The sequence below is a fragment of the Drosophila simulans genome, chromosome X, assembly GCF_016746395.2.
Source record: "Drosophila simulans strain w501 chromosome X, Prin_Dsim_3.1, whole genome shotgun sequence".
Lineage (NCBI taxonomy): Eukaryota > Metazoa > Arthropoda > Insecta > Diptera > Drosophilidae > Drosophila > Drosophila simulans.
This window is the reverse complement of record NC_052525.2, coordinates 21,755,475-21,777,411: the sequence shown is the minus strand read 5'-3', so window position 1 is coordinate 21,777,411 and position 21,937 is coordinate 21,755,475. Positions and strand designations below refer to the sequence as shown.

Here is a 21,937-nt window from a genome sequence, read left to right as displayed (position 1 = left end):
ACGCAGCTATTTTTCTGATCGGGTCTTACTGTGCGAGTCGTCGGAAGGCGTCTTCAGGCACCAGGTCACCGGTGGAGTCCCACAAGGCTCGGTCCTCGGCCCGCTTCTGTGGAACACCATGTACGACGGGATACTTCGTCTACCGCTGGTCGGGAGGAGCGAGATCGTAGGCTTCGCGGACGACGTGGCCTTGCTCGTTGTTGACAAGTATCCCGGCAAGGCCGAAGAAAGCTGCAACCAAAACATCAGGGCCATCGAACATTGGCTCAGTTCAATGGGGCTTGAGCTGGCGCCGGAGAAGACTGAGGCTGTCCTGATTAGCTCAAGGAAAGCGGTGGAGACGGCCACCGTCGAAGTAGGCTGTACCAAGGTGTCCTCCTCTCGGGCAATCAAGTATCTGGGAGTCATGATAGACACCAGGCTTTCGTTCCGGGAACACCTTGCCTACGCTAACTCTAAAGCAGCAGGAGTAAATCGGGCGCTTTCAAACATAATGTTGAACTCCCGAGGCCCAAAACAGGCGAGCAGAAGGCTACTGACGAGCGTCACCCGAGCGACCATGCTATATGCCGCCCCGGTGTGGGCAAAAGCGCTTGGTACCGAAAGCTACGCCCAGGGCCTAAATGCTACCCACAGACGTTCGGCCTTACGTGTCTGCTGCGCCTTCAGAACAGTGTCCAACGCGGCGGCTCTGGTAATCGCAGGGATACCGCCTCTGGACCTGTTAGCGAAGGAAAACGAAGTGGTCTTCAACCAAACCCACGGTCGAAGACTCTCCCCCGGCGTCAAGAAGGCAATTCGAGCTGAAGCAAGGCAGCACACCCTGGAGTCATGGCAGCACAGGTGGACCAACGAGCCCAAGGGTCGCTGGACGCAGCAGCTGATACCCAACCTCAAGCCGTGGCTAGAGCGGAAGCACGGCGACATTACGTTCCACCTAACGCAGCTGATCAGCGGGCACGGTTGCTTTCGCAGCTACCTGATGCGCTTTGGACACGAGGATGCGGATGACTGTCCATGGTGTGGAGGTGGTCGGAGCGAAACAGCTGAGCACGTTCTCTTCTCGTGCGTTAAATACACTAGGGAACGGAGCTCCCTGGAAACCGTACTTGGCGGCAGACTGAATGCGGACAACCTAGTCCCATTCATGCTGCAGGGGGAGGCGGAATGGCAAGCGGTCAACAGCTTCGCCGCAGCGATAACCACCGAGCTCAGAAGAGCCGAGAGAGCCAGGAGGGTCCACGAGTGAGCAAACCCTGATCGTCCTCGCGAAGCAATGCTTCACGGCCATACCGCGGGGAGTCCTGGATTTGCCCTCTTAAATGTTATTATGTTGTATAGTATATAGTTTAGAATAAGGACTCAATAAACGAATTAAAAAAAAAAAAAAAACACACTCACTACCTGAGAGAAGGAGACAGACAGCGCAAAAGAACAAGGCAAGGAGTTGAACCTGCAGTGAAAATAAATTAAAAACAACGAAAAATGAAGTGGGTGGCGAGCGGAAAAAGAAATCAAAATTGAGCACAGGAAACCGCGACTGAACTCAGCCAGACATGGAAAAAACACCAGACATCTGGACACGGAAAGAAATTGTATTAAATCGACTGCCATCTGTAGTGCGCTAAATGAACGTCAAGCCGATCTCATAATATTAGTTTTATGTATACCTTTAGGTTATAAAATTGTCGCAGTTTCATATTAATTTGAATTCCATTTAAGATTGGAATTGGATGGAGTGAAAATGAATGTGTTTCAAAGGAAGATAAAAGTATATTTAGCTCGCAACAGCTCAAAGAACACAATATACACAAGAATTAGTCTCCAACAATGATATTTTAATCTAAAACTGTCCCAACGAAAGTCCGACATCATTACTGAAATGCTAGTTAAGAGAACTCAGATTTAAGTAGAGTACAAAGGCTCTATAAAGCACGTTTATTGTGGGGACCCAAATTGGTTTTCAGTGTGGAAACCAAACCGGACCAACAGAACCGAACCGTATGCGAGGCATTTGCGCCGAAAGTTATGCTGCAGGCAGTAGGAGTTGCCCCTTAACCTACTGAAGCTGTGGAAGATTGCTTAAAGTTTTATTGGTTGTTGTTTGCAAAGCAAAAACTTTACTTTTGCGCGCTTTTCTAACGGTGCCAACACGGAAGGAAGTCGGGGGAGGGCCGAGTGTGTGGCTAAAGTTGCCAATGGATCCTTTTCAGTCCTGAACACCCGCGTCCTGCGGACTCCTTTTGCTTTTGCTTTCGATTTCTCAATTTCTGTTTCGTTTTTTCGGCGCTTTCTTCGCCTTTGCGTCTACCGCTTTTCTACACAAGTCCAAGTAGGTATTCCTTTTTGTGGAAACTGAAACTGCCGTTAGTCAAGAGGAGCCATTTCCATTGCCATTTCAAATCCCATTTTCCCACCCCGAATCTGCCATTCCTCGCCGGAAGTGGAAGCCAAAGTTTAAGTTGCAGTCCAAGTGGAAGCCAAAGTTAAAGTTAACGTTAAACTTCAAGCTGAGGTCATCGCCAACAACGCCAACATCGCGATGCATCGCCGTGTAATTTTCATAAACAAAATAGTTAAGCATCGCCGCCAGTTGTCTAATGGCAGCTCGTCCTTGGGGCTTCCGCTCATTGTAATAATAACCATCATCATCGACTTCATCGCCTGCTGCCCGGTCATTTCAAGTGCAAAAGTACACCAGAACAGCGAAAGTTTGTTTCCCCCTTGAAATGCAGATGGAAAGTACACCGGCGGAAGAGTATTATCATTCATCACGATTGGAATGGATGGTACCATAAAAATGTCACTTCATCACTTAATAATAAATCGGATGCCCGCAGTCTTGCTTTTGATTTGAAATTAATGATTTTTATAAAGTAAATACTGCCTGCTTTGACTAATCAGAAATACACCATTTCAAATTAGCTCTAAAGCAAAGCACCAATTATTATTTCCGTGTACTTGAAATACAAGTGATGGTCCGAAGGATTGAAGGGAGAGCATAGCTTATGCACGACTTACCTCGCCAAAGAACTGAGCAGATTAAGCTGGGGAACTTCCACCAAGCGATGCAAATTGAAGGCTCAGAAGAAGACCTTCAACGTCTATGGAAACTCGCTGTTTATGTTTTTGGCAAAGATAAGCTTAGGCGGGTAGACGATGAATTTGACGAATAAGGTTGGTTGGAGAAATTAGCTCAATCACGTGGACTATTTGCCATTCATTACATTTAGCTGTTCGCCCTTAAAAATATCAATTAGTACCTAAAAACAAGACACAAGAAATAAAATAGATATGTTTTCGGTTGGTAAAGATTCCCTTTGAGACTTAACCATTTTATTTCCTTTATTCGCGTAATTTTTCGATAAATTTAATGTGCACCTGAAAAATACATTTACGTGCATTCTCGTTTTCATATCGAAACATTCCTTACTGTGCATTCAATTAACTTAAAAGATATGCAAATCACCTATTTGCGAGTTTATAACCCATCTAAATTATGATTTTGTAGCTACCCACCCGGCTTTTCATATTCATCAATCAGTTCAGTTTCCCCAAATAGATCTGCACACAAATTTGTATTCCATCATTTGGGAAGTCATTGCGGACCACCCGTTGATTATCCTTTTCATTAGCGAAACACAAAACGGACACAAAGACCTCTCTCACGCACGCACACACACGCACACACACGCACACACACGCACACACACGCACACACACGCACACACACGCACCCACACGCTCTAGCGCCCCTGCACGGCCCTTGAATGGCACTTATTGGTCGCATACAAAACATGGCTAAACTTTGAGCAAACTTTTCACAAACACACTGATCCGCATGTGTGCGGGAGGGAGTGTGTGTGTGTGTGTTGAATATCATTGGCGGAAATTAAAATGCACATGACAATCCATTTCACCAGCAGTTCAGTTGCCTTCCGAACGTTTCTGTGGCGGTGGAGTTGCTGTGTTTAAGAGATTTCCTAGCTAACTCTGGATAATTTTCGCATTTTCCAGCGGCCTAAAACTTCTGAATGTTCCTTTTCATTTATACATATATTTTTATATATATTTAAGTACTACAGCCAACAAATTTTCTATTAATGCCAGATGGTTTTCTTGTAAGTGATTTATTGATTACAATTTGTGAAACTGTGTACCAAGTTTGGGCTAACATCGCACAAAATATGTGTCTACAAGTGGAAGCAATGTATGTATATTGAGAATTTGTGGAAATAGTTTCACTTTCCACAAACGCAGATTGTTATATGTATGTATGTCACATTAAGCCCCTTTCGCCTTGGATGCATAGCACAAAAAGTAACTAATTAACCCAAAAAAAGGGTGTTATAAAACAAAGAGTCTGATAAATATGCTATGAGCTCCGCCTTTCTTGGACTCCTTTCCTTACTTTGAAAGCAAAAACTATCCCCTTGGATGGGGATCCTGGCGTGAACTACATGGCACCCAGCACTGAACTGGGAGCCGATCCGAGTTGGGAGCGGAGTGTCCCGTGTGTGGGGCGGAGTAATCGATGACTTGTGCCGTGATTGTGTGCGTTCTTCGTATGGAGGAGTCGAATGGTGTGAGTGCCAGCGAGTGAGCCAAATCAACAAAAGTCAACATTTCAACAACAAAGTCCTTGACTGTTAAACTTAACCGGGCACCCAGCACACACACGCATTCCGAAGGAGATGGGTATATGGTGGCAGGAGAGACAGCACATGCCATAACAGGGCGTAATAGAAAAATCGTGTCTGCAAGCATCTTGGGGCTATAAGCTCCATGTCCACGACATTTTTTCGGGCTCTTCCGGGGTCGTAGCATCCTCTGGGTGTACAGTCAATGTCAGTCAATATTTTGCCAGACTGTGCGGTGGGGAACGGGACGCAAAACTGGGCATCAGTGATGGTTGAAGAGAGTGGTGGGTGGGTGGTGGGTGGTGGGTGTGGGGATTCAGCTGGCAAATAGAATTGAACTGGAAAAGAATGAAGAACCGAACTGAAAAGGAAAACGAGATGCGAAACGAAGGGCAACAATAACAAAACTAAATTACATATGCACACATAACTTGTCAATGGGTTCACTGAGAGAAAATCCTGGTCGTACCTCAAATTTGTGCTTATATAATCACACACTGCCAAGGAAGCCTTGTCTTCCAATCCATTTATGCCTCGTATTCCATTGAGCTGACACCAAGCACTTGGCTTGGCTTGTCTATTTGTGTATTTCATATTCTGAATGCAATATCGCCAGATAAGACCCCAAAAAAAGTGGCTTCCCTTCATACAATTATTTGAGCGCAGTACCCCCGTTTTCTCGCAGTGTATGTGTGGATCTTCGTGAGTGTAGTCGTTATGCGAAATGACAAGAACAAGCCGAGGGACAACAACAATGGCAAACACATTTTCTGATTAGTTTGCAGAGGTCACATTAGTCCCTAGTCGCTTAGAAGCGGCAAAAATCTGTATAAACGGCCTGTATAAACGGTAGAGAGAGACGGCAAGGGTCAAGCGGTTAGAGAGAAAGGGAAAAAGAGAGGGAAGCTCTATAGTGTGGAAAACTTTCAAGGCGCAAGCCACACAGACACTCGCTTATGTTCATGTATGTATATGTGTGTATAATGTTCAGAGCGTATTATCGAAACTCGAAGTTTTGCATTACTAATCAACCTCGCCTCACGATTGGCACACTCCTCTAATTAGCTTTCAAATCGAATTTAAATTATTCAAGAGACTCCAAGAGCCCGAAACGAGGAATAAAACCTTCATTTTCCATTAGGCAAATGACGTCAAAGGAATAAACAGTCTGCCGCTCCGCAAGCCAATTCAATGAGCGGAGTGCACTTTCAAGTGGCAATATTATTGTAGCTATTCGCATGAGGATGTCATAATAATTAAAGTAATTTGATGACGTTATTACAAAGCAATTGTGCAGCAATGCCGTCTTATTGGCTCTTTGTTCGAAGGTATTTTTGAGTTTAATCAAGCTAATTCAATACGACAAGGAACGCTGCATCCGAAAGCCTCGACTATCAAATATAAGATACCAATTTTAAAATAAATTACATTTCACATACTCTCCATTTGCAATGCCTTTATGCGCCATTCTATGCCATTAAATCCGAATTTAACTCACACCTTTGGAACATTTATCGGATTTCAAAGTACTGTAGTATCTTTTGCCCGATTCGTTGTGGCTGGTATGAACTCTTTGATTATCACTGTGACAAATAAATAATTAAAACCTTAGTAGCTGCATTGAGGTACATGTGTACATACATACATGCTTCTCGCATAGTCAAGATTGCTCACCATCTCGTTAGAGTTTTTTAAATATGGTTAGTGTTTTTTTTTTAACCTTTTTTTGACTACTTCTATCGATTTTTTTTCATGGAGCATTAAGCGTTCTTTGTCAGGAGCACATTAACGGGCTACTCCTCATCCGGCAAACTCGAAAAATTAGCTCAGCATTTCACGTTTGGGCATTTCGCCGATTTTTTCCAGCCAGAATGAGTGGCGTTCTTTCGGCCAAAGGTCTCTTATTAGCCTATCGTTTGTGGCCGGTCTCTGGGAAAATTTGTTTTTAATTTTTCACACTTTTCTTCTTGTATTTTCACACACATTCCACCCACCTTTTACTTTGTCACAGCTCTTCTGCCACGCCTACCGCATATTAATGAGCCGCTCTTGAATTAGTTGCCAAGCGAGATTCGCTGTCGTTTTTTTTCACCTCGCACAACTTTTCCTGGAATCCCGTGAGTTGAGCAACAAGCGAGAATGTGGGGAAAATGACTGGGGGAAGGCGGCTTTAGGCAACTTTCATTCCTTTCGCTACCCGAAGACACTTGTGGTCCTCTACTTTTTACCTCTGGCAGCCGCACCCAGCGCATTTGTCGTTTATTTGCCCTCGGATTTTTGGGCTTTACTCGTTTAAATTTTGCTTACTGGTTGGCAAACGCTTAAATTGAATGGGGGAATGCTGGCAGAAGAATTATACTCTCGACCATCTTAATGGGTATTTAATTTTCATACTTTTCAGGTATTCGAAGGTGGAAAATGATTAGTAAAGTCCTATATAATTTAAGAGATAGAAAAACCCAAAGCCCATTGAGATCCGTTGTTCCCTCAGTTGGTTTCAAAATTGTCGGCTTGGCACTCGTTCTTTCAGTTGATTTCAGAGTTATCGGCTTGTCCGTTGTTCCCTTAGTTGTTTTCAGAGTTGTAGGCTTGGCCGTTGTTCCCTCAGTTGGTTTCAGAGTTATCGGCTTGTCCGTTGTTCCCTCAGTTGTTTTCAGAGTTGTAGGCTTGGCCGTTGTTCCCTCAGTTGGTTTCAGAGCTATCGGCTTGTCCGTTGTTCCCTCAGTTGTTTTCAGAGTTGTTGGCTTGGCCGTTGTTCAATCAGTTGTCTTCAGAGTTGTCGGCTGGACGTTGTTCCCTCAGTTGGTTCCAGAGTTATCGGCTTGTCCGATGTTCCCTGAGTTGGATTCACAATTGTCGGCTTGGCCGTTGTTCCCTCAATTCGTTTCAAAATTGTCGGGTTGGCACTGTTCCCTCAGTTGGTTTCAGAGTTATCGGCTTGTCCGTTGTTCCCTCAGTTGTTTTCAGAGTTGTAGGCTGGACGTTGTTCCCTCAGTTGATTTCAGAGTTGTAGGCTTGGCCGTTGTTCCCTCAGTTGGTTCCAGAGTTATCGGCTTGTCCGATGTTCCCTGAGTTGGATTCACAATTGTCGGCTTGGCCGTTGTTCCCTCAGTTGGTTTCAAAATTGTCGGCTTGGCACTCGTTTTCTCAGTTGGTTTTTAGGGTTGTCGGCTTGGCACTCGCTCCCTCAGTTGGTTTCGGAAGTTGTAGGCTTGGCCGTTGTTCCCTAATTTGGTTCCAGAGTTATCGGAGTTCCCTGAGTTGGATTTGCAATTGTCAGCTTGGTCCTTGTTCCCTCAGTTGGTTTCAGAGCCGTAGGCTTGGCCGTTGTTCCCTCAGTTGGCTTCAGAGTTGTAGGCTTGGCCGTTGTTCCCTAATTTGGTTCCAGAGTTATCGGAGTTCCCTGAGTTGGATTTGCAATTGTCAGCTTGGTCCTTGTTCCCTCAGTTGGTTTCAGAGCCGTAGGCTTGGCCGTTGTTCCCTCAGTTGGCTTCAGAGTTGTAGGCTTGGCCGTTGTTCCCTCAGTTGGTTTCAGAGTTATCGGCTTGTCCGTTGTTCCCTCAGTTGTTTTCAGAGTTGTAGGCTGGACGTTGTTCCCTCAGTTGGTTTCAGAGTTGTCGACTTGGCACTCGTTCCCTCAGTTGATTTCAGAGTTGTAGGCTTGGCCGTTGTTCCCTCAGTTGGTTCCAGAGTTATCGGCTTGTCCGATGTTCCCTGAGTTGGATTCACAATTGTCGGCTTGGCCGTTGTTCCCTCAGTTGGTTTCAAAATTGTCGGCTTGGCACTCGTTTCCTCAGTTGGTTTTTAGGGTTGTCGGCTTGGCACTCGCTCCCTCAGTTGGTTTCGGAAGTTGTAGGCTTGGCCGTTGTTCCCTAATTTGGTTCCAGAGTTATCGGAGTTCCCTGAGTTGGATTTGCAATTGTCAGCTTGGTCCTTGTTCCCTCAGTTGGTGTCAGAGCCGTAGGCTTGGCCGTTGTTCCCTCAGTTGGTTTCAAAATTGTCGGCTTGGCCGTTGTTCCCTCAGTTCGTTTCAAAATTGTCGTGTTGGCACTGTTCCCTCAGTTGGTTTCAGAGTTATCGGCTTGTCCGTTGTTCCCTCAGTTGCTTTCAGAGTTGTCGGCTTGGCCGTTGTTCCCTCAGTTGGCTTCAGAGTTCTTGGCTTGTCCGACGTTCCCTCAGTTGGTTTTAGAATTGAAGGCTTGGTCGTTGTTCCGTCAGTTTGTTCCAGAGATGGACTGAGCACTCGTTCCCTCCGTTGCAACGGAGTTGGCAGAGTTGTAGGCTTTGCACTCGTTCGCTCAGTTGGTTTCAGAGTTGTCGGCTTGGCACTCGGTTCTTCAGTTGGTTTCACAGTTGATGATGATGATGAAACAAAAGTAACAGCAGCAGGTGCAGATCATCAATCTGCTCACTGCTCTCCAAGCGCGTCAAGCGCTAGAATGATGCCGCTGCGCACCATAGTGTGGAACGCCGATGGCGTGTCCACGAAGCTGCCCTAAGTGGAATGCTTTGTGCGGTGCTAAGAAATCGATATCCTGCTGCTCAGCGAGACTCATTACAAGGAGACAAAATATATGGATTTGAGGCCACACTGCCAACGACCCGAGTGACGGTAACGCCAAAGGCGGTGCAGCGATCTTGGTCAATTTCAGCCTAGTCCACTTTCCTCTTGCACCAATAGCCACTGACAAAGTGCAACTCGCGTTTGCAGCCACCGAGATGGCGTGTCATGGACCTGTCAATTTTGGTGCGATATACTGCCCTCTGAGATCCATATGGATTTCGGACGAATCCAAAGGCGTTCTGGAGCAACAATGTTCCAAAATCCTCGTCGTGAGCTACTGGAATGCATCCTGGCTATAGGGAGCGGGGAGATGCAACCGAAGAGGGCGTGCACTAGCGAATCTGGTCCTAAGCTCTGATATGAACTCCCTAGCAACCGGAGGTCCTACAAGATTCTCGTACAGCTGTAAAGACTCCCCTGACTATATCGATTATGGGTTGTACATGCTGAGATACGGTCGGCTGCTGAGCTCAGCTCCTACCATCTACCGCTTTTAATCATCCTTGATGCAATAGCTACAGGTTAACCCAAAATCGAGCGGCTATTCGGTAGGCACAATGACATGGAATGATTCCATGGGCATCTATAATACTTCCCTCCATAGTGGAAGCTCGGCTTCATCCCAACCTGGCAAGCCTGAACAGAACCCTGGGTCCTACCGGCCAATCAATCTCCTCCCTTCGATCACGAAGGTGTTTGAGAAACTAATTGCCACCCGGATGGTCAGGGTTATGGAAGCCAAGGGTATCCTACCCGAGCACCAGTTTGGTTTTCGTGCTCGACGCTGTACGGTAGAACAACCTCAACGAGTGGTCAAGCAAATTCTATCGGCATTTGAAAACAAGGAGTACTGCAACGCACTCTTCCTGGATGTACGAGAGACGATTGATAGGGTATGATAGGGTATGATATGATAGGGCACTCCGGTCTCCGGCTAAGATTAAAGCATACGCTGCCTGCGCCTCACTTCGTCCTCCTGAGGTCGTACCTCGAAATGAGAAGGCTTGCGGTCCTATTCCAATAGGCTCTCTCATATGAGCAGATTGTGACAGTGTAGTTGGTCCTCTGCTTTGCTGTTTGTACAGTTACGTCATGCCGCGGCCAGACTCTAGCCTACCCTGGACGGCAATGTTGGCCACATTTGCAGTTGACGTGTGTGTCACCTAAATGTCCCGCTGCGAACACGATGCTGCTGATGGCATCCAGGAATTTGCAACAACATTTGAATGGGCAAGGCGCTGGAACATTGGAATCAATGGTGACAAATCAGCGGATTTGTACTACAGGCTTAAACGGAGAACACCACCGGCTGTGCACATTGATGGTACCCCTGTCCACCAGCCAAACTCAGCCAAATATCTAGGAGTAATTCTGCATCGGAGACTTACCTTCTCGAAACACGCTGAGAATGCGTTTACGTGCAGCGGCGTCAAATCAGTTTTGGCTTATAAATTCGAGAAGCAAATTGTCTTTCTCCAACAAGGTGACAATTTACAAGCAAATCATAGCTTCAACATGGAGGTACGGCTGTCAAATCTGGAACTTGGCTGCAACAGCCAAATCCGTCGTATCCAGGCACTCTAGCCGGTAGCACGACAGCTTATAGCGTCATAGAAATAGCCTAGTCAAGGCACTAACCAGAGGTCGCACGCCCAGAAGGCTCCACAGGAGATAGCCGAGGGACCTTATGCTACGGCCCTCCCTGACAAGAGCCAGAAGTGAAGATGATGACCACATAATTGTTATGTTGTTTATATCATTGTTATTTAATTGTTAAATCATTGTTATTGTTATAGCTAACCTTGTTAGCGCCTGCAAGGACTGAATTAATAGAGACCAAGGTCGCAAAGGAGTTCTCAGCTAGCCCGTTTGCCTTAATAAAATTAGAAAAAAAATAATAATAATTATGTTCTTGGAACTAGAGTTAATAAATTGATCTTCGTAGAAATGTGCTAATATACAATACAATTAAGTTATTCCAGCTAATTATGCATACATTACTGTTGCTTACATTTGGGGATGAAGTGAGTTTCCGAAACCCCATTGACTGCACGGTACTCCAGTCAAAAAAATTTCAAAATGAATATTGGAAAATTCATGAGAGACAGTTTTCACATTCGACGTGAACCGTCTGGACTCTTTTCGGGTTTGGCTTCTCGTTTTCTCTTGTCTTCGCTTTCGTAGGTTCTGTGCCGTCTTTTTGCTGCCGCTAATTTTTCGCCTAATTTCCGTTTTAATTTTGCTCATTCTATTCAAAACCTTTTCTCCGCCATACTTTCTTCTTCTCTGACGTCATCCCTAGTTCCTTTTCTTGGCAGCGAACGCGTTTGGAATACGTCCGACGAAGAAAAAGACATTTGGGCCATAACAATTAGGCAGGGCTTTTGGCCGTGTTCATCCTGCGTAGACCATCATATTTCCATTGGATTCGTCCTTTTACTCCTGTCTTGACTTTGACTTTCAATGACTAGCTGTGCGTTTGTGTACTTCCCCACCTAAATAAGTTGCTGCTGGTCAGTGCTGACGTAGGCGGCCCACACACAGGAAAAAAGAAACATGAATGCACTGTAAGAAACCGGCTTCGAGCCTATGGATTTTTAAGATTTTCTTTAAAAGTTTTTATTGGCTGCAATTTAATTTGAAAGCATTCTGTAGCTTTGGAATGTATACATATTTTAAGAATTTTAAATTGCTCATGGATTTTACTTGGGATTATTGTATCAGAATAAATTTTCATAAATTAACAATTATTCATAAATAAATGTAGCCATAGGCATCTCATATCTTAAGTGTAAGCAAGTGATTGGGCATTGATCTTTAGTTTGCATTAAAAAGTTTCTGGTCAATTACTAAGTTTTACAATTGCCTATATCTCAGTTGACGTCGTACATTTTTTTCTCTGCATACAAGAGCCACTAAGCTTTCTCACACAAATGGGCATGTGTGAGTTTGCGTAAAAATTTCATACGCCAGCAGAAAATTCATTCGCGCGTGACCTCGACTGTTCCCTAGCCCCTTCCCACCTCACTTTAGCCCCAAACTTGGTCCTTGCCATAAATTGACCCTTTGCGCTGTGTGGGCGGGTGGTATGTGGGTATGATTTATAAATGAGTTGATGCATTACGCCCTACAGAGGTAGGCCGGTCATTTGCGGGGCTCCCTGTCACAGCTGCCACCATGGGCGGCAATTCCAATTGACCTGCTCATAAATGTTGCAGCGGATTCGACACCACAGGATCAGAGTCCTGGCAACCGCACATTGTTCGCCTGACCGCAACACGAAAGCGATTTGAATAACTTAAAAGGCTCCTTAAGATCATCAGCCAGATGCCGTAAAAATGAAGCCAAGGAAAACTAATGGTAAGCGTTTCTGCGGCATTGGAGATTAGACAGGCCAATGAATGCAAAGCTGTCCTCGGAGTCAGAATGCTCCACTCAGTTTCGATTAATGACTAACACTTGTATGAGATAATTGCAAATGGAGTTGTACAGTTGTCTCAAGCTAAACACTAAACACGCCCCATTCCCTTCGGGACTTGACTGCTTGACCCTTTGCTCATTTTTACACTTTACGTAAAATTTATTGATTTATTGTGTCCACGCTGCGGAACGCATCCTAAACTCGACCTTTCTCCAAAGTGTGTAATTCCCATCTAATATTTTCAATTCCACATACTGTTTTAATTAAAAACACACCCACTCTGCTACATGTGATTTTTCTAGAACACCAAACGGTGTGAACACGGGTATACTAGATTCGTTGAAGAGTATGTAACAGGCAGAAGGACGCGTTTCGGACTATATAAAGTATATATATTCTTGATCAGAATCAATAGCCGATTACAGCTGACCCTGTCCATCTGTCTGAACGTCGAGATCTCAGGAAATCCTAAAGCTAGAAGGTTGAGATTCAGCATACCGATTCTAGATACATTGACGCAGTACAAGTTTGTTGACCCATGTTGCCACGCCCACTCTAACGCCTACAAACCGCACAAAACTTCCATGCCCAAACTTTTGAACCATTTTCGAAATTTTTCATAATTTTATTAGGTTTGTAAATTTGTATCGAGTTGCAAAAAAACTTTTTGCCACGCCCACTCTAACGCCCCAAAGCCACGCCCACACTTTGGAACAATTTTTTAAATTTTTTCTCATTTTATTCTCCAATATCTATTGATATTCCAGAAAAATGACGAAATTTTGAGATCGCATTCACACTAGCTGAGTAACGGGTATCTGATAGTCGAGGAACTCGACTATAAGCATTCTCTCTCGTTCTTATCTATGAACCGGTCTACCTACCCCTTTGGGACCTAATTTGCTGGGCAATGCTTTCTTTGCTGTTGATTGTTTGTTAATTTTATTATTAAATTACCCATAATTTGCTCTGAGCAGGCGATTTGGGGTGCGTTTGTGGTGCGTCGGCAGGGTCGTGGGCGGGGCAATCACCTGAGGGGTCAGTTCAATCACGAGGTAATTGAATAATACAAAGGATTGCCGCTTGAACCGTTTCCGGCAACGTCTGGGCCTCGCACTCGAAAGCCCCTTCTGCAAACGACGCCCGTGTTCTTTGAGCTCTGGGCTCAGCAGTGATTTCGAGCCTATATGTACGCAAGAACATACATATACATATTTAGGGATGTACGTATGTTCATAAGCGATGGAGCATGGTAAATTAGACCATGAAGACGGCCTCGCACCCTCGCAAGCGAAAACGCTTGACTGCTCCCATTAGACAGCCGTTTGGTTACTTTCATGGTCCTTGCCTGGTTTTGACTTGACTTTTTAGCTTTGGCTTACACTTTGCACTCCAGAATCCGGCTCATATGTATCTGAGCATCTGTATCTGCGGCTGTGTGCTCGGTCTCGGTTGCTTTCGTTTTTATTTTGAGCATGAAATGTTTGCTTTGCTTTGTTTCTGTTTTGCGTCTGAATTGTTCAACGCTTTTGTCCTTGTCTTTATTAAAACTTTGCCTGCAGCAAAAGCAGGAGCAAATACAGAAGTATACGAAGAAAATGTGTGTCTGTTGAGTGTGTGCTGAATATTGCACATTTACTTATTGACTGAACAACACAGATCTTGGAAATTGGATTTTAACTAGCAGCACTACTTGGACATCCGGGGAATACATAACTGGGATTGGCTTAATTAGAGCCTCTAGTGCATTTATCTAAGACTTGAATCCGAATATACGCACCGCTTTTCGCTCTGTGTACCAAAGAGAAACGGAGATGGAAACAAGAGAAAATTCTATAGTCAAGTTCCCCGACGGTCAGATACACCTTACTCAGCTTGTGGGAATGCGAACACGAAATGTCATAATTTTTCTGGGATATCTATAGATTTTGGGGAATAAAAAAAAATGTAAAAACTGGTAATAAGTGCTCGTTTTGGGCGTTTTGTGGATAGAAATTGACAAGACCAGCAATTAAACGAAGAAAAATGTAGCAAAATTGTATAAGTATGGGCGTCACATAAAGATTTTTGGAAAATCGATAGAAATTTAGAAGACTAATAATATTAAAAAATATCCAAACATTTTTCAAACGGTCGGACATGGCCAAGAATAAGTGAGAATATTCTTCCTGTTACATTCTTTTTAAAGGATCTAGTATACCCATTTAGTCTACGAGTAACGTGTATAAATAGCAGAGCGAGATGGCTAGCAACAGAGGGCCATTAACATTTTCTTTAGCTTTCTTTCACTTGTTTGCCTACACTTTCCCTGCCCTGTTTTCCGAATGTAGCTCTCTGGCTTTCCCCTTCGGCTTTCGCATGTGCATGTGGCCGCCGGTTAAAAAATTCTGTTTTTGGCCCACCGTCGAGTGGTGCCGTAGGGTGCTGTGGTGGTCATGGTGGGAAAGTGGTGTTCAGCTGACCAACAGTTGACCCCCAAAACGGGCTGGGTTTCGTCTTTCAACTTGACTTTCTGCTAGTGTAACTCGCAAGCCTATCGCGCACCTCCTGGCCCTCGGAAAATGCAATTCGTATTCATGGCAGCATGCGCAGCATTCAAGTCCCGGCAAGGGCATTCACTTCTGCTCAGCCGCATTTCATGGCGCCCACCATTGGCACTGCAAAAAAGTTGACTCAAAAGTCTCTCTCAAAGGGTGCTGTTATTTTAACTTTTAATTACTTAAAACACATCTTTTTAAATAGATAATATAAAAAAATAGTTAGCAGCAGGTTTTCAAAGTTTCCTGTATTGATACGAATTTCCCAAGATCTATTTTTTTAGTTCCCAAAATCTGGAAACTCATATGGGCGGGCAAAATAAGATGACTAGATCGATTTGGCTGAAGCGAATCATTTTATTTTATCCATTTGTATTAAAAAAATCGTATAAGAAGCAGCTGTGTTCTATAATTCAAATAATATCAAATCAAGTTAATATTAAGAACCAAAATTTGAGGGTGTTTCTAAGTGCACCCATTGCCAGAAAGTCCTACATACATATGTGCCCTCATATACTCAACCACATTGTATCCACTTCTGAGCTCTTGATTTCTGATTTTTTTTTTTGTGTCCCGGCTGCGGTGTGCACTTGCTTTTGATTTTTCTTATTTTTCCAGCGTACTCTCCATTTTCTCCTTTGCTCGGATTTTTTTCTTTTTTCCCGCCGGCGGGTAAAAACTCTTGATGGTGGGGCGTTGGCCACCGATTTTGGTTTCAGTTTACTCCTCTAACCTTTATCACGTTTTAGCCGCTGGGCAAAAGTTGGCTATTCTTTAATGAGCGCAATTTTATTAACCGCTTTAACGTTATTTCTTGGCCTCGTGGCGGCGACCCCACTACCCACAAAAAGCAGAAAAAGGAAAATACGACCGCCGCAGAACAATATTTGCTTTTTGTCGGAGCCGTTTTATGTACAAAACGAATTTTGAACTTTTGTTTGACAATTTTTAGCATATTTGCCTTATAAATTCCACGAAAAGGCCGCCCCAAAGTCAACTTGACCAATAACGAAAGCAAAGCATTTGGAACTTAAATGTTAGGCTATGTAACCTTTAATTTCAATGCAAAATACGCTGATGGCTCATTTGAGGCTCCAACCCAAAATTATAGACGCATCGAACTGTTAAGGCTAAAAATTTAGTTTAGTGAAGTATGTTGTGTTCAAGAATTCCTTCAAAAAAGGTTGCATTAAAGCAGAGTGAAAAGAGCTTGAAATGGTATTCCCTTTGCTGCCATTGCCTTTTCCTGTTCCTCATCCAACAAAAGGTAAGCAGCGAGGGCAATAAATAAGGGAGTATGTGTATGTGTAAGGGTGTGCATGTATGTGTATGTGTCTGGGGGAAGGACAGAACGGGAAGGACAACAAGATTCTGCCCGGCATCAACAAGAGCAAAATCTCATGATCCTGGAAAATGCACTGGGAAAATAGTTGGGTCATTTTAGGTCGAATAAAAGCATACAAATTAAAGAATAAAAATATTCCTCAATACTATAAATAAGTAGATAGAAATCACATATTCATAGGCTTCACCGACTTTTAACTATTAATTTAGAAACGGATATATAAAAAACAATATTTAAATATATTAATAAAGAAATACTGGTAATCCGATCTTGATACAGAAACGATCTAAAACATCCCATTCTTTGTAGCTAACATTAAACTGGCACCAAACGTCTGGGGAAGGCAGACCAAACAATGCAATGTCGATTTATACGTCTACTTTTCTTCCAGTGTCGGAGGCTCTAGTATCTATCTACTGCGACTATCTGTGTGTAGGAACTATTTGTAGAAGTTAACGTGAATAATATTTACTTACTGGCATAATAAGTAGTGCTTTTGTATGGAGATTGGACGAACGCAGGACGCTCTACTTCTCAGACAGGCCATCAAAATCTAAAGCATCATCTATCCGCCCTCTAGCTCCTCCTTCACTCTCCCTCTACTGTAAGTATATCCATTTGTTTATACTGGCGAGCTGGCTCACGTTATTTGCTTAGACAACCAAATCAAATTGAAAAGTAAACTCAGTTAGCATTCAAATGCTACAAAATGTATTCCACCTATTGGCGCCTGCATATGTTTTACCGATTCTGGATGTGTTTATTTGTTTTTGAGTGGGTGTCTATGTAAAATGGAGCCGATTGGGTCAAGTTCTTGGTGTAGGCCAGCTGCTGGCAAAGGAACAAGCCCCGAATTTCCACAGTTGACACTAAATATCTATATATGTGCAGGGAGTATCAACATAACAAGGCATTATCTTAGCTTTACCTCTGTGAATAGAAAGCACTTCTTTTGATTACAATAGATACTATTTATCTAATTTCAAAATCGAATCCATTTCCTGGTCCCCAATAAGGTGTTGCCTATCGAAGGACTCATGCTCACCCCTAAGTCCTACAAAACCCCTTACAATCTCACTGTATCGGCAGCTAGCTTTTTCGAAATCATGCAAATAGATTTACAATAATCATAAATATTAAGCCATCGTAGGCTCGGGAGTAAGGCTCCAATATGTATTTCAATGCTTCCTTCACATTTCAGTGCCGAGACAAAGACCCGGGATTTAGCAGCTCGAGCAGCTGCGACCCAAAAGGTGTCCTGGGAAGCTCCTGGGGCAGGACAGCTACCAAATGATTCGGGCGAATGTCGAGCTGAGCTTTTGACAAAACAAATGACATTGACAAAATAGACACGAAGCAGCAATAGGACGAGACAGAGGGCATGGGGTTGTGGATACGGATGGGATGCGGGAATGGATTCAGAGTGGAGTCAAGTGGGAGGGTGTGCTTGGAGGCGACGGTGAGAAAGAGGCTCTGCGAAAGCATAAAAAGAAATCGGCTTAATTTCACGTTGTTTATGCTGAGTAATAACGAATTATGCAAATTATTTTATAATAAATTTATGCCAGCAGAGACAGCAACAACAACGAATCGAACGCACAAACGAGCACAGAGCGAGGACATAAAACACAAGACAAAACGCAAAAGGACAATGCGACTAAGGACAGTCAACAAGGTGGCGCAGAATAAGGCAGATAACTACGTTAAGCAGGAGGCGAGAAATTCTGAAACGCTGTATAGGAGTCGGCGATAGAGTTGAGCGCTAAGCTTTTTTTGTGCGACGATTTTGAATATTGAAAATTATATTGGCTACTCCGCACGTTGAGTCGAATAATTGAACCATGGTCACACTTCCCCATAATAGTTAGTTCATGGGCATGTCCACACTGCGCGAGGCCACTTTTTTTTATATTTTTAAACATTATTCCCCTCCCGACTATTTTTTTTCGAAGTCCACAGTGGGCACCAGGAGCAAGATCCTGTCCATGGGTGTGGCTCGGGCTTATGTCTCCATATTCATCGCCAACTCCAATCTCAATATCGCCATCCGTTTCTGGGCTGCCTTTTGGGGCGCGTGTGACCAAGTATGCATGAAAATCCAATTTGCCTGCATGCTGCGAGGGGGGAGGGGGGCTGATGGCGAAAAAGTGGGCGGGCGAGGCAGAAAGCTCGAACGGTGCAGGCAACACGTAACAATCAAAGTGAAAACAAGGCTACACGGACATGGGAAACGTAATGGTTACTGTTACAGTAATATTTATGGATTTCACTTCCCCCACCACCCGCACACTCGTAACCACACAAACAGAGCCACAAACACACAATGGAGACAAACAATGGCTTTAAAAGCAAGAGCCAGATTATCCTTATGTATGGCTCTGTTAATGTTTTACCTGTATGCAAGCCAGAAATGAAAATGGAAAACGCCAAGTGACCCACTTCCATCGTTGGCCAAGTCAATCGGGGATTTGCGAGGAGATCTCAAATCTGCGGCAGATTTGCGAGAGGCAAAATGTACATTCCAGAAGGGAACATTTTATTTCTCTTAAAATTTAATCCATCGCATACTAAGAAAATGCTAGTTGCTTGGACTTAATCAAAGTAGTTACAAATGGTGTAGACCTTTGTATTTATTGTTATTGATTATATGTAGCTTACCCGTCGGTTGCTCAAGTATGTCTTTAAGATGTGAGGACGAATTGTTGATGGTAAAAACATTCCTTGACAATCGTAAGGTAAAAATAAGCCAATAAAACCAAAACTAAAAACGTAATTAAAATTTCAACTACAGTTGGTCCATCAAATATTTCTGCTGAGCAAATACAATTAGAGTAATTGCAAAATTTTTGCCAGTCAAATACGCTCGACTGTTTCGCAAAATTAATTAATTATTCTATGTAATATGACGGCGAGTAGATGGCTGGCGGATTTCCGGAAACGCAGGAGGGCAAGGTAAATTTCATACTGCTCCAGTCTGACAGCCTTCAAATAAAGAACAAGCTAATAAAAGTTTTTGCCATCTACTGGAAATTAATTATACGCACAGCTCACCTGCCAGCACAATCTATGTATATTTTTTGTCTCTATCTCAAGACCTCTATGCGCGGTAAAATGTTGGGCGAGTAATTGAACACAGGCCAGTGGTAAATTTGCTGACTGATTGGGTTTATCGATGGACATTTTCACTTAACCTCCCGCCGATCGTAAAACCATATTTTTCTTTATGGCGCTGCGTTGGCATATGGCCATAAAAGCCAAAGTCAGCCAACTGCCAAAATAAAGACGCTTAAGGCCGCAGGAAACGGAAAACAGGACGAAACAGCACCGAACAGCAGAGCCCAGAACGGTACAGCAAACATTAAACGTAGCAGAAAAGTTTAGTGGCGGTCAGTTGCTGGGGTCTGGGTCCTTTCCAGGCGCTTTTCCTTTTGGCAAAACGGCACTGGCAGCGACCAGGCCAATCCTTTCGTGCCCATTTACATTTTTATTGTTGGTTGGTCGTAAAAAATCTGATTAAATACCACGTAATAGATCCCTTTGACGGCCGCACTGGACTGGGACAGCTTTCCCCGCTTCCTCCGTTTTACTGTGATTGGCCGACCGCCCTTGAGCGGGTTAAGTGTTGTTAAATTACATTCAATAAACAAGCAATGAATATTTTATTGTTGTCTTCAACAAGGTGGACGAAATTATTTATGATTTTCTGAGCGATGATGACGGCCAACTAAGTCGGTGAGGGGCACAGATTGATTTCCGCTTGATTGGCACAAATCTCAATTTGATAGAATCATTTTGTTTTATAACGACCAACTTTTTTATTGAGTCCCGAAGTTATGTTGCCCCATAAACGGAGTAAATTGTTGTGCTGAATTTTAATCGCTTTTTCTGCGGTTAAGTGGAGGTCCTGGTTTCCTCCTCGTCACTCCCTCTGAGCCCCGACTCCCTGCGATGTGCTGCAAATGCAGGAACCTAAAACCGGCTAAGCAAATGTAATTTTCTTTTATTTTTCAGACGGACGAGTAGCACGGAGCACGGATAAGCTGATTAATATGCCATGGGAAATAAGTAGTAAAACTGATACTGATTAAGTTTGGCTGCACTTTTCCACACTCACTTGAATACAATTTTGTAAATTGTAAATTTGTAAATTTGTAAATTCTTGGCACGCATCGAAGATATTAAGTTCATTGTGGCACCATGCATACTAAAACCTTGAGAGTTATACTCAACTAAAATCTTTACTACTTCGCGTAAATTCTAAATAACTATGGGATAGTAATCCATTGATTTGCACGATGTTTTGAAGAAGGCGTGTGTACTGTTATGATTATCGGATAGCATTTTCGTTTGCCCTGTTGCACTTTCAAACCCGTTGTCCTCACAAGATATTATGTCATTTTCTAGACCAAGCAGCGTAAATCTTCGAAGTTTTACGACTGCCATTTGGGCAACAGAGTTGCTCGATGAACGATGGAAGGGGGGTAAGTCCTGAGGACGCTTAAGGAACTGTTAAGTGGTCTTAGAAGGAAGCTGCAGTGCAGTTTTTATGCTCCTTCGGTGTTTGCCGTTTTTAATTGCTGTCGCTTTCCGAACATTTACTGCTTCAAATGAGCTGAGGCGTCGAGATTTATGGCCCACATATACACTCGTCGTCGTCAGTGATGCATTTCCCAACAAAGTCGCAAAAACGCAGTCGGGCATTCTAATACATTTTAATTTGGACACTGAAAACTGATTGAAAGTGAAAAGAAATGGCGGAGCGTTAGCAGGAAGCCCTTTGCGAACTACCATTTTGGCCCACACTGCAGTGTCGCATTTCCTGCCAAAAACAGTGGTAGAAAACGGGCGTAAAAGCTAGCAATGTGTTTTACATCTTAGTGAGTTTTCTTGATGAGTTTTTTAACAAATTCCAGTTTTTATTAAATTTAGTTCGTTTTCTTTTATTAATTGTATACCCCAAAACAACAACAAAAGTCGAACGCTAAAAAGCAATCAGTTCCTTCCATTATCAACAATTAAAAAAGTGACTCAAGATACTACATTTATCCAATCTGCACTACGAAACAAGAGAGAATGCTATAGTTGAGTTCCCCGACTAGCAGATACCCGTTACTCAGCTAGTTTGAATGCGAATACGAAATTTAATAATTTTTCTGGGATATCGATAGGTATTGGGGAAAAATTATAAAAAATTTAAAAATTGTTCCACAGTGTGGGTGTGACCGATTAGGCGGCTTAAGAGCGTTAGAGTGGGCGTGGCAAAATTGTTTTTTTCGATAGAATATAACAAGACTTATAAAAATGTGGAAAAATATCAACACATTTATCCAAAGTGTGGTCGTGGCAGTTTTTTGCGGTGGCAACATGGGTCAATAAACCATCGTCTTTGTCCCTAGAACCTATATGCTGAATCCCAACCTTCTAGATTTT

The 21,937-nt window shown here is 43.4% G+C and overlaps 1 protein-coding gene across 3 annotated transcripts in view; it reads right to left on the bottom strand.

Moving 5' to 3' along the window:
- The window catches only part of LOC27209109 (chaoptin), a 205,707-nt gene that overhangs the window by 146,936 nt on the left and 36,834 nt on the right, over positions 1-21,937 (bottom strand). Inside the window, exon 3 of one of the 3 annotated variants that reach the window (XM_016174293.3) lies at positions 3,022-3,263. The exons of the other annotated variants lie outside the window; for them this stretch is intronic. The gene's annotated coding sequence lies outside the window, so the exon portion shown is untranslated. The remainder of the gene's footprint in view (positions 1-3,021; positions 3,264-21,937) is intronic. 3 annotated transcript variants of the gene reach the window in all.